Consider the following 18,114-nt stretch of genomic DNA (forward strand, 5'->3'; position numbering starts at 1 on the left):
AACAAGTAATTAACAGTAAATTAAGGCAAACTAAATATTTTCTGTTTCATTACCATGACTGCAGATTAAATGGCCTTTACTTGCTCACTGAAGCTCCCTTGCCCTGTCTAATCCTTGTCCACATGCCCAGCTATACCCAATCTCTGCTAGGGAACTTTCCAGAACACTCTTGACTCCTTGACATTGTTGAGCCTCAGTTTCCTGTCACTGTTATGAGTGTCTTACTATCAACGTATGTACTTCCTTCCTTCTCTGAAAGCCAACAAGTTGTTTATTTATCATAACACTTAGATTAGTTTCAAGTTAATACATTTATTACTATAATGGAAATTTTTTTAAGTTTATTTATTTTGAGATGATGAGGGACAGAGGGAGAGAGAGAGAAAGTCCCAAGCAGTCTCTCTTCTGGCCGCACAGAGCCCGACACAGAGCGCATCCCGTGACCATAAGATCATGACCTGAGCCGAAATCAAGAGCCAGGCGCTCAACTGACCGAGCCACTCAGACGCCCCACTGTAATGGAAATTTTAGAACCCTAAAGGTTTTTAATTATTTTTTTTTATAAAATCTCTTATAATTACCACTTTGGTAAGGAGGGTCCCTCTTTCAATTTAATAATTTCTCAACTAAAATAATGTATTCATTTAACTAGTACTTATTGAGGATCTACTATATCCTAGGCATTGATGGAATTAAAGTAGCTGGCACTTTTGAGCAATTAATATGTCCCAAGGACTTCACCTGGATACCTGAGTTAATCCTCACCACTAACCCCATTCCCATTTTCCAGATGGGCAAACTGAGAAGTTAAGTAATTTGCCCAAGGTTGCGCAGCTAGCCAGAATTCCGACCCGCGCAATCTGCCTCTGTCCAGAACCCATGCTCACAGGCGCCAGGTAATACTGCTGGGAGTGTCTTAGGGGAGGCTCATTTGTGGGGTCAGCAAGAACACCGGCACTTGTAAGATAGCAGGGATGCCTTAGATGGGATTGGTTGTGGTCGAGGGAGAAACCCAAAAGGCAGTTCCATTTTCCCTGCTTCTGGTCTCGAGCAGTCAAAATAGAGAACAGCAAGGAAAGTATGCCTCTGTGTGGGTAGTTATTTCCATAAAAACTGACAATGGAGCCTTGGCCTCATTTAACTCGGCTTCCAGGATATTCTTGGTGTTTCTGCTCCTTCTAGCCACTCCTCCCGTCTCCTTTGCCGGCTTGTTCATCCTCCTTCACCTTGGCTTTCAACAACGTCTCAAGGACTCAGGCTCTGTGTCCAGTCTCTTTTCCCTCACATCCTATCCAAGCTTTAAACTACTGTCTGCTCTGTGTATTTCTGTTTGCCCTTTTGCCTCCTGCTCTGGGCTCTGAAGGCAGCCCTGGATGGACTGCATCAGGCTCCCCTTCCCTAGGCTTCCGTTTGGGTTTCGTATGAGAGATACAAACAAGGGACCAGATGGAGAGTGAGGCCAGGGTGTTGATTCCTGAGGGGTCACTGAGCTATGACGGCATCCCTTATGGAAGTCCACAGCTACTGTCAAGGCACCATGTAGCTCTCATTCTGGTTTCCAGTGAAACCTCAGGCCTGGGGAGTAGTGGGAATGCCCCCCCACCTTGTCTGCTGGCCCCAGGATGCTGCACCCTTTTTAATCGATCTCCTTCCACCTTACCCACCCTTTTATTAACAACACCCTTCTTACACTCTCCTCAAAGTATCCAGCTAGAGGATGGCCTCTGTTTCCTGCAGGGGCCTCTGCCTAACCCCCAGTCACTGCCAAACTAATATCCCCGATCCAGACCAATCTCCACTGTTTTCCAGAGCTGTGGATTCAACTACTCATTCGACTCCTCTACTTGGGTTTCTCACAGGTGCCTCAAACTCAAAACATACAAACCTGGTGTGGCGTAATAAGAAATACATATGGTCTTTGTTCCCCATTTGTGGCACCAACCTCCTAAAACCCTTGGAATTTCTAAGTAATAAGAGTGATAAAGGTGTCTCATTCATAACAAATCCCTTTGAACCACACCTGAGTTCAGGTTAATGAGGTGACTTTTGGAAAGCACCTAAGGATAGGTTGCCCGGGGAACGAACCACGTGATCAGTGGGTTGGAACCTGCCACTACCCCTGTGACCTCCGGGAAGGGAAGAGGAACTGGAGGTTGAATCACCTGCCAGTGGCCAATGATTTAATAAATCGTGCCCGCGTCATGAATTCTCCATAAAACCTCAAAAGGACGGGGTTTGGGAGCTTCTGGGCTGGTGAACCCATGGAGATGTGGGAGAGTGGCACCCAGAGGAGGCAGGAAGCTCCCCACCCTTCCCCCATACCATGCCCCCTGTGTCTCTTCCATCCGGCTGCTCCTGAATTATATCTTTTTTATAATCAACCAGTAATTTAGTAAGTGAAATATTTCTCTGAGCTCTGTGAGCCGCTCTAGCAGATTAGTCCAATCCAAGGAGGGAGTCGTTGGAACCTCTGACCTATAGAACCACAGCCAGTCTCTCAGAAGCACAAGTGACAAGGACACCTGGGTGGCTCAGTCGGCTGAGCGTCCAGGTCTCCATTTTGGCTCAGGCGGTGATCCCAGGGCCGTGGGATGAACTCCATCACAGAGCCTGCTTGGGATTCTCTCTTTCTCCCTCTGCCCCCTGCTTGCACTCTCTTTCTCACACTCTCTCTCTCCCTCTAAAAATTAAAAAAGAAAAAAAAGAAAGAGGGAAAGAAAGAAAGGAACACAGGTGACAACCTGGGCTTGCAAATGGCATCTGAAGGGATGAGGTGGGGGTGGGTCTTGTATGACTGAACCCTCACTCTGTGGGCTCTGACACCACCTCCAGGTAGACAGTGTCAGAATTGAATTGAATCGTAGGACACCCAGCCTGTGTTAGGGAATTGCTTGTAGGATGTGTGGACCCTCTCTCCACACACTGGAACTATGTCCACAACCCAAATAGCGAGGAGTAGGGACAACTACTAAAGGGTGTGCGAATTCTATGAGGGGGTGCGATAAAAATGTTCTAAAGTTGATCATAGTGATTATTCAACCCTGTGAATATACTAAAAAATCAACAAATAGTACCCTTTATTTTTTTTTGTAATGTTTATTTCTTTATCTTGTGAGAGAGAGTGAGAGCAGGGGAGGAGCAGAGAGGGAGGGAGAGAATCCCACAATCAGGCTCCAGTCAGCACAGAGCCTGACGTCGGGCTCAAACTCACAAACCCTGAGATCCTAACCTGAGCCAAAATCAAGAGTCAGATGCTTAACCGACTGAGCCACCCAGGCACTCCCAAATAGTACACATTTTTTTTTTTTTAATTTTTTTTTTTCAACATTTATTTATTTTTGGGACAGAGAGAGACAGAGCATGAACGGGGGAGGGGCAGAGAGAGAGGGAGACACAGAATCAGAAACAGGCTCCAGGCTCTGAGCCATCAGCCCAGAGCCCGACGCGGGGCTCGAACTCACGGACCGGGAGATCGTGACCTGGCTGAAGTCGGACGCTTAACCGACTGCGCCACCCAGGCGCCCCAGTACACATTTTTTAATATAAGTTTTTATTTATTTATTTTGAGAGAGACAGAGAGAGACTATGAGCTGGGGAGGGGCAGAGAGAGTGGGAGAGAGAGAATCCCAAGCAGGCTCCATGCTGTCAGTGCAGAACCCAATGCGGGGATCAGACTCACAAACCTTGAGATCATGACCTGAGCTGACATCAGATGCCCAACTGACTGAGCCACCCAGGCACCCCCAAATAGTATACTTTAAATGGACGAATTTTGGGGCACCTGGGTGGCTCTGTCAGTTAAACATCCAGCTTCGACTCAGTTCATGATCTCACGGTTCATGAGTTCTAGCCCCACGTTGGGCTCTGTGCTGACAGCTCGGAGCCTGGGCCCTGCTTCGGATTCTGTGTCTCCCTCACTCTCTGCCCCTGCCCCACTCACGTGTTGTCTGCCTGTCTGTCTCTCTCTCAAAAAATAAACAAACATTAAAAAAATTTAATGGATGAATTTTATGGCATGTGAATTATATCTCGATAAAGCTCTAACAAAAAAAAATAAATAAATAACAAAAATCTTTGTATGACCTCCATGAGCCGGCTTGATCTGCCACCTCACCTGGCTCCTTGTACGACAGCCTAGCTTCTCCATGTGCCACCTTGGCCTCCTCTGGACTTCTGCTCAGACCTCTTCTCAGAACTCTCTCCCCACGTCACTTGGTAGATCCCTCGGCACTCCATATCACTTTCTCGAGGAAGCCTCCTTGCCCGCCCACCCCCGGCCCAGATCGAGAGTCCTTGCTGGGTCCAATGACAGCTCCCCCTTCACCTTGCTCTCCAGCAAGTGTCAGTTAGTGATTGAGCCATGTCTGTCTTCCCCACTAGACTCTAAGCCCCACGAAGGCAGCTCTGCACCTGCTTTGATCACCGCTGTGCGTGACCTCGGGGTCTAAGGCAGAAGGAGACCTCAGTAAGTCTTTGCTGAATAACATTGAAAAATATACAGCTATTTGCTGAAGAGTTGGAAAACCGGCTAACAAATTATAGATGCAAGTAGCTTAGTGTTCCACAAATGACTCAATAAAAAGATTCTTAGGCACTCCCAACGCAAAATTAGAAAGAGGTTGAAAACCCAAAGGACAAGGCAGACTTATGCAGAATAGAAACACTGGCCTCTTCCCAGAAGTTGACTCCCGTAGGCAGGGAATAAACTCTCTCAGCCACTGATTCTAGGAAGACGTGACTAAGTCTTGGTTCTGTTTTGCAAGATAGAGACTCACCCTCCAAGGTTCTAGAATAAGAGAGATAGTGGGAACTGAATCTTACTTCAACCCCATGGGCTTTCAACGTAAGGTATGTGCTTTTAGTCGGTGGTCACAGACCTCGTGGTGGCTCGACCAGCTGTTATCACATTGCCTCAGCCCCCGTGACTCCAGTTCCCTGTCACCTCTCCAATGCTCTGGACATCATGAAAGCAGAGAAAACACACACAAAACACTGCAGTGATAACAGAACTCATTATCATACAAGTAAATATTAATACCATGATGTCAACTTTCATATTCACTATCGCTAAATATACTTTTCTTACTTTCCTGAATTCCCTTTCCAGGGTTGTTTGACACTCTATCAGGTAAGAGCGATTTTTTATTCTTATATCTCTGCAGAGTTACAGTAATCTTCAGAACCAAGAGAAAAAATAATAATGTCCCTGAGAAGCCAAGGTTCAGTTTCTGCATTGTAAACCACTTGATTTTGGACCAGTGTATGGACCTAGTCATACTTTCCAAACCAAGCTCCTGTTTCCATTTAAGATTGACTAGATACATCAATAAGATTTTAAAAATTCATTCCTTGGGGGGGCGCCTGGGTGGCTCAATGGGTTGAGTGTCTGTCTGACTCTTGATTTTGGCTCAGGTCATGATCTCATGGTTTGTGAGTTCTAGCCCTGAGTCAGACTCTGCACTGAGAGCACAGAGCCTGCTTGGGATCCTCTCTCTCCCTCTCTTTCTCTCTCTCTCAAAATAAATAAATAAAGTTAAAAAAATTATTTTAACTTAAAAATTCATCCCTTGGAAGTTGGTATCGCTCACCAAAATAGTGCTTTCTACTAATCTTGTTTGCTTAGCCAAATCCCACTGTCTTATCATTCAGATACGTAATATTGACTGGGTCTGCAACAATTATTAAAAATAGACCTTATCAGGGGTGCTTGGGTGGCTCAGTCAGTTAAGTGTCGGACTTCAGCTCAGGTCATGATCTCATAGTTCGTGAGCTCGAGCCCCGTGTTGGGCTCTGTGCTGACAGCTCAGAGCCTGGAGCCTGCTTCGGATTCTGTGTCTCTCTCTTTCTCTGCTCTTCCCCCACTCGCACTCTGTCGCTCTCTCTCTCAAAAATAAATAAACATGAAAAAAAAATTTTTAATGGACCTTATCATATATCATTATGATAAACAGTGAGCTCTGGGGATTTTATCATTTCTCTTTAGAATATTTGGGTAATTCTTCATCTTGGAAAAATTTGGGGTTGATCGGCTGTGAGGTGCCTCCCGCATATTTTGTTTATTGTGTGTGACCACCAGTCTTGATCAATCTTTGTGGTTCTTGTACAATTTCTACCTTTTTCTAGAACTGGTTGTCTCACAATAATTTGTTTTACACTTTCCTAATTGCACAGTAAAAAACATATAAACTCCTTATACTTTTAATCCATATTTATTGACCCTCCTTTATTGATGAAAATTAACATATCTTGGTATATTTACTCTTTTCATAAATCATATATCAACTTTTTTGCTTTGAGGTCTTTCACACACTTATTTTAGTTAATTTAGTAATTTCATAATTACTTTTCCGGTTTTTTAAGTCTGTTTATTTATTTTGAGAGAAAGAGAGTGTAGGGGAGGGGGGAGAGGGACCAAGAGAGAGGGAGAGAGAGAATCCCAAGCAGGCTCCACACTGTCAGCACGGAGCCCAACTCAGGGCTTGAACTCACGAACAGTGAGATCATTATTACCTGAGTGGAAATCAAGAGTCAGATGCTCAATCGACTGAGCCACCCAGGCACTCCAATTCCTTTTCCGTTTTTAGTGACAAAATTGTGGCAGTTTGGTCAGTGGCTTCCATACACTTCCACCATGACTGGTCTGCAACGCTTGTTTCACAGTCCCATTCTTTTTTTTTTTTTTTAATTTTTTTTTCAACGTTTATTTATTTTTGGGACAGAGAGAGATACAGCATGAACGGGGGAGGGTCAGAGAGAGAGGGAGACACAGAATCGGAAGCAGGCTCCAGGCTCTGAGCTGCCAGCACAGAGCCCGACGCGGGGCTCGAACTCACGGACCGCGAGATCGTGACCTGGCTGAAGTCGGACGCTTAACCGACTGCGCCAACCAGGCGCCCCTCACAGTCCCATTCTTAAGTCTCCTTGCTCCAGGAGCAGAATCATCCTCTGATGAGTCAATTCCTTGTAGTGAGAGTCAGGAGTTAGCACAAGTGCCGCTGTTGATGGGCCACGGTCAGGGTCAGAACCAGAAAAACAAAAACAAAACGAATAAAACAAACCAACAAAAAGAGCCAGATAAACACATTTTTGTTAAAGGTCATGAGGTCACAGTAGTGTCTCCCATCAAATGTACCTTTTTTTACCCAATATAAAATCTTAACTTATCGTCTCCACAATACTTCTGCTTCACGTTTTAGTCCTTCACCAATAATGCCATCACATTGCCTTCTCTTGTATTACTCACATGCCCTGCCAGCCGCCATTATTGAGCCACCTTTGTTGACTATAATATCTGTTGATATGGTCTCCTTGTTGCTGTGGACCAACCTGTCCTCACTCCATAAACATCAGAAAACACAAACTTCCAAGTGCGCACACACACATGCTGACCAGAGCCAGAATTCCTATGTATATTGTTCCAGGCAGCCTTCTGACAGCTAGATACCCTTTAAGACAATGACTCTGGAGTCCAATCATAACTGAGAGAGTTTCAGGGAACGTTCAGTTTTTGTTGTTACTGTTTGGCTAAGCTGTCCCTTGGGAAGCTGGCATTTATTCTCACCAGATATTTCAATTTGATTTTTTAACATTCTTGTTTTTTCTTTTCTTTATTTCTTTTTTATTTGTTTAATGTTTATTTCTGAGAGAGACACACAGAGTGTGAGTGGGGGAGGGGCCGAGAGAGAGGGAGACACAGAATCCGAAGCAGGCTCCAGGCTCCGAGCTGTCAGCACGGAGCCCGACGTGGGGCTCAAACTCACGTACAGTGAGCTCATGACCTGAGCCAAAGTCAGACGCTTCACCAACAAGCCACCCAGGGGCCCCCTAACTTTCTTGCTTTTTCTGATTTGAAAAGGATCACCCAAAGGCATGATAAAGAAGACTGTTTCCTTTCAGAAGTGCTGGGAATCGCTGAAACGTACAAAGATGAAAATGACAATCACTCGCTCACCACCCAGAAATAACTCCTGCTAACATGCCGAAATAGGAAGTGTTGACTGTAACGAAAGGAACCCACAGGTACCTGAAAGAGCTGTAGAACCTCAGGCAAATATTTCATCCGAGATTTCTTACAGTTTCTCTAAAAGGTTCAAAAAAGGGAAGAAATATTAAGAGATATAGTTGGGCCACCCTGCTCTTTTTTTTAATCCCCGACCTTAAGAGTCGTAATGAAAAGTCTTCAATGATGGTATAATTCTGACTTAAAAGTATGTATTTATGGGGCGCCTGTCTGGCTCAGCTGGCATAGCAGGAGACTCTTGATCTCTGGGTTGTGAGTTCCAGCAATATGTTGGGTGCAGAGATTACTTAAAAATAAAATCTTCGGGGTGCCTGGGTGGCTCAGTTGGTTAAGGGTCCGACTCTTGGTTTTGGCCCGGGTCACAATCTCATGAGTTGTGGGATAGAGCTCCGCGATGGGCCTCACAATGGTCTCCTCGCCTGACAACTGGGAACTTACTTGGGGTTCTCTCTCTCTCTCTCAAAATAAAGAAATAAACATTTAAAAATAATAAACAGACAGATAGATAGATAGATAGGTAGATAAATAAATAAATGAGTTGTAATGAAAAGTCATCAATGATGGTATAATTCTAAATTTTTTAAATTTTATATTTTTAGTTTACACCCAAATTAGCTAGCATATAGTGCAACAATTCTAAATTTTTTTTAATGTTTATTCTAGAGAGAGAGAGAGAGAGACAGAGTGTGAGTGGAGGAAAGGCAGAGAGAGGGAGACACAGAATCCAAATCAGGCTCCAGGCTCCAAGCTATCAGCACACAGGCCAACGTGGGGCTCAAACCCATGAACTGCGAGATCATGACCTGGGCCGAAGTCAGACGCTTAACTGGCTGAGCCACCCAGGCACACCATACATACTTTTATTTATTTATTTAAAAAAATTTTTTTACATTTATTTATTTTTTGAGAGACATAGAGAGACAGAACACAAGCAGGGGAGGAGCAGAGAGACAGGGGGAGACACAGAATCAGATGCAGGCTCCAGGCTCCGAGCTGTCACCACAGAGCCCGAGGCGGGGCTCAAACCCACAAACCGTGAGATCCTGACCTGAGCCAAAGTCGGACGCTTAACCAACTGAACCACCCAGGTGCCCCATACTTTTAAATCAGAATTATACCATCATTGCGGCACCTGGGTGGCTCAGTCAGGTAAGCGTCCGACTTCAGTTCAGGTCATGATCTCGCAGTTCATGGGTTCGAGCCCCACGTCGGGCTCTGTGCTGACAGCTCAGAACATGCAGCCCACTTCGGATTCTGTGTCTCCCTCTCTCTGCCCCTAACCCACTTGCATTCTGTCTCTGTCTCTCTCAAAAATAAATAAACATTTTTCTAAAAAGTATGTGTTTATGAGAAAATGCCATCCTTTACAGTCAAAATGGTAGGATAAAAACTGTGGGGTCCAAAGGTCTCAGGCTTTCCCTAATTTTGTTCTCTTTTGTTTACCGTACTTTGGGTTTTTATTAACACAATTAACTAATGAGAAACATTTCTTTCAAGGTAAACTTAGTCAACTGTCCCATAAAAATCAGAAGACTTCTCTGATCTCTAACTGGATAATCAAAACCTATTTTTTAATTAAAAAAAAAAAAAAAGTTTAAGATCCATACCTACTTTTAGGTTCGTTTGCTGAGAGAAAAGACTAGAGGAACGCAGGGCTGTCAGCAGGTAAACCGGGCAGAATAGACAGGGGGCTGTGCAGAGCTCCCCAGGCACCCACTCAGCTACCGTTGCCTCCCCCCACCACCCCCCCACCCCCAGACTGCCCCCCAGCAGCGCCAAAGCTGTAGCCGCCAGTGGGCACCACCCTCCAGCCCTGGTCTCTGTCTCCCTCACCCCCACATCCAGTGGGTCAGGAAATCCCTATGGCTCCACCTTCAAGTTTATCCAGAACCCATTTGTATTCTAGCCTTAGCCTCCTTCCAGACTCCCCTGCTTCCCACCAGGCCTCCTACAGTCTTCTCTCAACACAACAGTCCCAGTGTCCCAGTTTCTTTTAAAAAAAGAAAGTCAGAGGGGCGCCTGGGTGGCTCAGTCGGTTAAGCGTCCGACTTCGGCTCAGGTCACGATCTCGCGGTTCGTGAGTTCGAGCCCCGCGTCGGGCTCTGGGCTGACGGCTCAGAGCCTGGAGCCTGTTTCCAATTCTGTGTCTCCCTCTCTCTCTCTGACCCTCCCCTGTTCATGCTCTGTCTCTCTCTGTCTCAAAAATAAATAAATGTTTAAAAAAAAAAAATTAAAAAAAAAAAAAAAAGAAAGAAAGTCAGACCCCGCCATTGTGCTTTAAACACTACGGGGGGTGGGGTGTCTCTCAGAGTAGGAGCTGCACTCCTCTCGGGAGACACACAGGCCGCTATCTCTCTGAGCTCCTCTCCTTCCACTCCGGCCCTTCCTCCGGCCATCCCAGCTCCTGCTCCCTGGAGCAGGCCACACATGCAGCAGACTCAGGGCTAGGCACCAGGGGCTCCCTCTGCCCACCCCTCGAGCTAGGCCCTCCAATACCTGCTTACCAGACGCCCTCCCCTCTGTCAAGTCTTTGCCTGACTCTCATTTTCTCAACGAGGCCCTTATGACCACCCTATTTAAAACATCCTCTCCCCCTATGACCCTCTGCATTCCCAGTCCTCCTTCTCTCCTACTTTCTCTTTTGCTTTCCCGTGTTGATCAGATTTATGGTTTGTTGTGTGTCTGCATCACTAAAATATAAGCTGTACCAGGGCAGGAATTATTCTGTTCACTGATGTGTTCCAGGCGCCTAGAATTGTGCCTGGCACATGGTAGGCACTTGGTAAAAATTCGTTGAAGTTGATCAGTTCTCATGCCATAGAAATGGGTAAATTATTTGAATTTGTCAGCTAAAAATGCCCTACAGGGGCACCCGGGTGGCTCAGTCGGTTGAGCATCTGACTCTCCATTTCGGCTCAGGTCATGACCTCGCGGTTTGGGAGTTCAAGCCCCACATCCTTTGCACTGACAGTGCAGAACCTTCTTGCGATTCTCTCTCCCCCTCTCTCTCTCCCCTCCCCTGCTTGTGCTCTTTCTCTCTCAAAATAAATAAATAAACTTAAAAAAATTGTTTTTTCATGTTTATTTATTTTTGAGAGAGACAGAGCACAAGCGGGGGAGGGGCAGAGAGAGAGAGGGAGACACAGAATCCAAAACAGGCTCCAGGCTCTAAGCTGTCAGCACAGAGCCTACCGCAGGGCTTGAACCCACAAACCGTGAGATTATGACCTGAGCTAAAGTCGGTGGCTTAACCGACTGAGCCACCCAGACGCCCCAGAAACTTTAAAAAAAAAACACCCTATAAAACTATCTTTTACAAGGCAGCCAAAAAAAATAACAAAGCACATCATGGGGAATCGATTATGGCTGGCAACTATTATAAATCCGAAATGACTGTAAGCATAATTAGAGTACCGGTCATCCCTCTGCCCTGCCACCCACGCCCTGAATTACCTGACCAAAGGCGGCCTGGCCTTGTCCGCATGAAAAACGCTGCTCCTTCCGCTTTGTCAGGTCTCAAGTTCATTTTGGAGTTAACAGCCTGCTTTATTTCAGATAGTGGCTTTCTTGAACAGTGTGTCTTTTTATTTTTTGCAAGTTTCTAATCAGCTCTTGGAGGATTTCAATGTTCGTTGTCTTGTGACCCAGCTGTTACTCGAAATTTCTGTACCTGAAGTTCTTAGTCAGTTTCAGCTTCTCACACCCTCGGTTTTCCTCTCTCTTGAATTCTTCTGCTTTGCTGGAGTTTCTCCAACATGTCAAAGCAACTCAAATGCTATTTGTTTGTTCCAGAAAGGGAGCACAGGCAGTAACCTTTCTGCGTCCTTCTCTGTCTGCCCGTGTCCCTCTTTGGTTCACGTCTAGAGTGTTGTCAAGTTTACATTCCAGGTGACTGCTGATGCCACAGAGGCCAGTCTTGGCTGCCACAACTTCCTTCATCGCTTGCTCAAGCTCCCTGTGCATCCCCCTCTCCCTGGCCCTCCCAGTGGCTGTGAAACTGGGTAGAAACAGCTAAAGCCAGCTTTCTGAGATAGACGTTCTCTATGCTTGGAGGAAGTAGTGAGCAAATTCAGTGTGTGTCCATCCGATTATATTATGAACTCATCGGTATGTCTTGCCATCAAAGCCTACTGTGAAGAATTTTATAAAAACAAATCACCTACTGACTTGTCACTGGAGAACATCTAGGCTCTTATAAAGCAAGTTTGCCTAGAGCAAAAGATAAGTGAAATAGCCAGAAATATGGAGCATTGCTGCTTTCTATCAACGATCCAGAGGTAAAAGGGCTGTAGGAAGTCAAGAAGCGGGAAAAACTGATGCAGAGTTTCAGGAAAAGGGAGAAAAATTGAGACACAACCTGGAGGTACCATTCAAGCCTCAGCTTAAAAGGAAATGAAAAAAGAGGGGCGCATGGGTGGCTCAGTCTGCTAAGCGTCCAACTCTGGATTTCAGTTCAGGTCATGATCTCATGGTTCATGGGTTCAAGCACCCCCCCCGCCACCCCGTCGAACTCCATGCTGATGGTGTGGAGCCTGCTTGGGATTCTCTCTGTCCCCCTCCCCCTTTCCCTGCCCCTCCCATGTGCTCACTTGCTCTCTCAGTCTCAAAAATAAAATAAAATAATCTTTCATTTAAAAAAATGAAATGAAAAAAGAAAAGAAAAAGTCGTCTGTTGTCTTGTAGCCATTGATAGAATCGATACAAGGAATTCCGTGGGAGTCTTGGAAAATGGAAATAATGAATACCGTTTTCTGAATTAAGTTAGGACTCAGCACTATTCAAAATCTCTGGTCTTGGGGACGTACATGCATAAAATACCAAGCATTTATTTAATCAGAGAAGGGTTAAAACTCTCAAAAACACAAACAACAAATCATTTCCGGAAGGTCACACCTCATCTCTTGATTCCTTGTTTGCATTTGGGGAAACGTCCGATAACCCCACATTCCATGGACAAGGTCTTCAGAGCAACAGGGGAACAAGATGATTAGAAACCCTCTTTCAGGGGGCACCTGGGTGGCTCAGTTAAGCATCGACTTCGGCTCAGGTCATGATATCACAGTTTGTGGGTTTGAGCCCCGTGTCGGGCTCTGTGCTGACAGCTCAGAGCCTGGACCCTGCTTCGGATTCTGTGTCTCCCTTTCTATCTGCTCCTCCCCCACTCATGCTCTGTCTCTCCCTCTCAAAAATAAATAAGCATTAAAAAAATATTTAAAAAGAAGAAAGAAAGAAAGAAAGAAGCCCTCTTTCAGGCTGGCTGAACAAGGAGGAGCTCTTTTACCCTTTTTTTTTTTTTTTTTTTCTTTCCTGGCAGAGTCCTGGGCAGCCACAGGCCCACAGCACCCTCTGCTGTTGAGTTGCAAAGGACGGTGCCTGGGTGTTAGGATGAAGACAGCTAACGGATTCTGGTCCTGGGCAAGATGCAAATTACAAGAGCAGAAAAAATTCCAAATTAGTTTCCATGCAAAACCTCAGGATGAGTTCATCTTGCTGGTAACAGAGCAAAGGCTAAGCAAAATAAAACCGGGCAGCTGAACTTTTCCAGCGAGGCAGCTTTTCAGCCTTTTCCAAGCGGAGTGGAAAGCTCCAGTTCACCCACACCAAGGCTCCAAGACAGGAAAAATACACCTTTTCTAGTGTCGTTTGCGAAGCGCATGTAATACTGTCTCCATAGAGATTGAGCCCAGAGTAACAGGGAGGGGGAGACCAACAGGCTTAGAATTGCATGTAGGGATTTAGGAGCTTATCTTCTGGACCCCAAAAGAATAACCCCCTAGTTTTTCAGTCCTGGCACTATAATGTACGTGCAGGCCCTAACAGAGGTAAAATAGAGGCTACGTGGCAACGTTATAATGAAAGGTTTTCATTTCTATTTGTAGATTGCTTAATTGATCCTTTTTCCTTGCCAAAGGCACCAGACAGCCTTCAGATCCTTAAATGCTCCCATCTTAAAATCATTTATTTAACCATGAGAGAGATACGAGTTTGTAAGCAAAAAGATATTCATCATATACATAAAGCTGTGTCTTTTAAAGTATATTCGTAGACTCAGAGAGGCCAAGCAGCATGGTGGTTAGGCAGGCTGCCGGTTCAAAATGCGCCCTGTCCTTTACTACCCTGAGTGACTTCAGGCAAGCTCCTTACCTCTCTGCGTCTCTGTATCCTCACCTGTAAAATGGGGATGACAATAGGATCTATCTCCTGGAGTTGTTATGAGACTTGAGTGAGTTATTTACAAACTGCTTTGCACCATGTCTGGCAGAACTAGGTAAGTACAGGTTTAATACCAATCAATAAGTAAACAATACCAAACAATAGAAAATAAAAAGTGCGCGGTGGCACTGAAGACTGCTTTTCAATACCTGTAATTGCAATCAGCAGAGTTTTTTTTTATCAAGCGAGCCTTCCCTGTGCTCATGAGGCCTTCAATGGTGATGTCTTTGTCACCCTCTTTCTGCTTAGGGTGCAACACAGGGTTTAGCTTCCGCTAATGGGGAGAAAGGTGGCCTCTTGGGGTCAGAAAAAATGGCCCAGCAGTGATGGGGAGAGGTCCGTTTGGATGCAGAAGGAAAACGAGCTTCATGTCTGTCTTATTTTTTGCCTCCTTATAACAGTCAGGTGAAAGGCATCCAAAATACAGAGGGCTCAGCAATGAATCCAGCAGCCTCTTCAAGACCCTGGTCACCTTCTGGGGCTAGGGGACAATTTGCAGCTCCAGAATTTCTTTTCAATTTATTTTTATTTTTTAGAATTTAATTATTTATTTATTTATAGAGAGAGAGAGAGAGAGAGAGAGAGAGAGAACGCATATGTGAGCAGGGGAGAAGGGCAGAGGGAAAGGGAGAGAGAATCTTAAGTAGGCTCCCTGTTCAGTGTGCAGCCAGACATGGGATGGGGCTCAGTCATGACCTGAGCCGAAATCAGGAGTCTGAACTCAACCGACTGAGCCAGCACCAGAATTCTATCAAGGGGCTCGACGATGGCCATCTGGTGGGAAGGGAAACCAGCAGAGTTGTCAAAACAAACTGGTTTTGTTTGCCTATTCAGCACACCGCTTTATTTGCGGTGCCATGGATGCTGGCAATCATGGGGGCCTACCTTCTCCCCGGGCCTCCCCTGTCACTGCCATGACCCTTCCCTGCTCCCCTCGCCCACATTACCCTGTTTTACTTTGCCCTGTTCTTTTCCTTGGTGACTTAACAGAGCGTATAATTTTACATTTATTTGCTCGTCTCTTTCCTGTCTGTCTCCTCCATGGCAGTAAATGCCGTAAGCACAGTGACCACATCTGTTATTTACCAGTGTGGCCCAGTTCTTACATCAGTTTCTGGCACACATTACCTTCTCAGTATCTGTGGAATATATGGACAAATGAATTCTGTGGTTGTTTATCATATGCACCAGTTAACAACAACAAAAACAAGTTAGATGACATGAAAGGAAAAGGGAGGGAACGTTCACAGAAGAAAATGTTGATTCCTCCCTTCTTTCTGAAAACCTTGGCTTTGAGGTTGGTATCTGAGGACTAGCAGGGATATTGACCAGCAAGCCTTGATTGCAGGTTGCTTCTGCAGGGAGTTTATGAAAGGGCAAAAGAAAGAGAAGTCTGTCCCTACGAGAGCCTCTTTGCTCTGGACATGGGCCCCCCTCTTGTTCCTTAAAGTTGAGAGTCTGGCTTTCTGCCGGCAGTAGTCTGCACAGAAGGTGCAGACCTTTCTGGAAAAAGAGGGAAATTTCTCCGTCACTCTTTCCCGAATAGCCTTGGTTGCCCTCCACCTAAGGTGCTTTAGTCATAGTTTGGATCTAATTCAGGAAAGGAACCAGAGATGCAAGCTTTATGCAAAAGAGTTTTTCATTAGGGCCTGTAGAGCCGTCTGTTTTCCCTGTGAGGCCCAGGACTTTAAGTTCTTAAGGAAAAGACCTGGCATTCTAGCATAGCTTAGCTGACTCACTGGTTTCCACTCAGGACATTTAGGCACGCTGCCTTCTTAAATTCAGTCTGCCTCCTGCTCTGCGTCCATCTCTTATCTGACATTTTTTGTTTCCCATACTAACATCAGACCCAATACCTATACACGCACCTGCAGGCACACGGGAGACCCTCGCCTTGGTGCGAGCCACAGTATCAAATGTCTTCAGCAATTCATGGGCACTTAAGTCATAAAACTTAAGAGGAAGGAGCCCCTTCTCATGATTTCTATGCTGTAAAAGTGGGTTACAACAATGTTCCCGAATATATAATCTATGTGTGTATGTGTACATTAAACTCTATCACATTTTGTGCTGATTAATAAAATACCTATTGTTCTGCTTGTGCTCATTTAATGTTACTCTAATAAATGATTAAACTCATTCTGCTTCATTTTTGGGTGAACCTCACAAATGACAATCGACCCTGTATTTTTCATATTTCAGGAAGTTCCTTCTTTCTTAGGTGCTGTGTTCACATCCCTATTTTGAAGTCAAGAAACTAAAGCTCAGGGAAGAGTCTCAGCAGGGAGACCATCCTGGTTTGCGACTGTGGTTCTAGTGTCATGTGTGGAGCACCCCCTTCACCCTTTGAGGTATCTGAGTTTGGGTAATAAATGATATGGTTATCCTAGGTCTTTGTGAGCAGAACGCACATGAGCGATGGCAATCAAGGGTGGCCTCCAGTCCACTGCTCTCGTATCACACCCTGATGAAGCAGAAACAGAGGACAAAGGGAGATCTCACACACACACAAGAAAATAAATTCAAATGGGTCTCTGTTGGGGCACCTGGGTGCTTAGTTAGTTAAGTGTCCGACTTTGGCTCAGGTCATGATCTCGAATTCTGCGGATTCAAGCCCTGTGTAGGTCTCTGTGCTGACAGCTCAGAGCCTAGAGCCTGCTTTGGATTCTGTCTCCCTCTCTGTGTCCCTCCCTCACTTGCACTCTCTCCCACAAAAATAAAAAACATTAAAAAAAAAAATGGGTCTCTGGGGCGCCTGGGTGGCTCAGTAGGTTGAGTGTCTGACTTTGGCTCAGGTCATGATCCTACAGCTCGTGGGTTTGAGCCCCCCATCGTCAGGCTGTGTGCTGACAGCTCAGAGCCTGGAGCCTGCTTCAGATTCTGTGTCTCCCTCTCTCTCTGCCCCTCCCCTGCTCACACTGTGTCCCTCTCCCTCAAAAATAAACATTAAGTTTAAAAATAAATAAAATAATCACTTTCTTTTTTTCTGGTTTCACCACCCATGGGTGCACAAAGCCAGGACTTCTACTGGGGTCTATGAAACTCCAATGTCTTTGTTCTTAACTTCGAGATACTTCCTCTTGATCTAACAGTTGCTGAAAGATTGGTTTAAATCCTCCACCAAGCATGGATTTGTGTTTCTTCTTTTAGCTGTCAACTTCTGCTGTACATATTTTGAGGCTGTTATTAGATGCAAATTTAGAATACTTTGTCTTCCTTTTATCATTACGTATCCCTCTTGATCTCTAACAGTGATTCTGAAAGTCTCAATAATATGACACCAGGGGTGCCTGGATGGCTCAGTCAGTTAAGCGTCCGACTCTTGATTTCGGCTCAGGTCCTGATCTCGCAGTTAGTGGGACTGAGCCCCACGACAGGCTTTGTGCTGACAGTGAGGAACCTGCTTGGGATCTCTCTCAAAATCCATAAACATTAAAATAATAATAATGTGACACAAGCTCTCTTTGGGTTAGTCTTCCGGGATACCTTTTTCCATCTCTTTTCTGTCTCAGTAACACACTTAGAGCATCTTTCTACTATATTTGTGTGGCCTCTTGACCTATTTGCAAAGTCATCAATACTTTTTAGTTCTAAAACACAGGACTAGGAAAATAAGGAAAAAAAAAAAGAAAACGAGGAGATATGACTGAATCTAAGCCCTAGGTTGAACCTCCGGACTGACTCGCCCTCCCCTAGACAGTCACATTTCCACAGGAAGAAAGGTTGCAGCTGCTCTTTAGAGAAATTAGTACACTTCCTCAACATAATGCTCCCTTGTGGAGGTTATGACTAACAGGGGCCAAATTAGAAAGCTGTTTATTCACAGATACTCATCGCGTAAACACACCAGAGAATACTGAATAAATCAGTCATATGCATGG

General features: G+C 45.2%; 1 long non-coding RNA gene across 1 annotated transcript; it reads right to left on the reverse strand.

Annotated features, from left to right (window-relative positions):
- Positions 1–6,897: 6,897 nt before the first annotated feature.
- LOC123603761 lies at positions 6,898–12,148 on the reverse strand. Its single transcript, XR_006714984.1, has 2 exons — positions 11,474–12,148; positions 6,898–6,995 (listed from the first exon to the last, which is right to left on the reverse strand). It is a non-coding gene; the product is annotated as an uncharacterized LOC123603761 (long non-coding RNA).
- Between the last annotated feature and the right edge of the window lie 5,966 nt (positions 12,149–18,114).

Source organism: Leopardus geoffroyi, chromosome E1 (genome assembly GCF_018350155.1).
Source record: "Leopardus geoffroyi isolate Oge1 chromosome E1, O.geoffroyi_Oge1_pat1.0, whole genome shotgun sequence".
Classification (NCBI taxonomy): Eukaryota; Metazoa; Chordata; class Mammalia; order Carnivora; family Felidae; genus Leopardus; species Leopardus geoffroyi.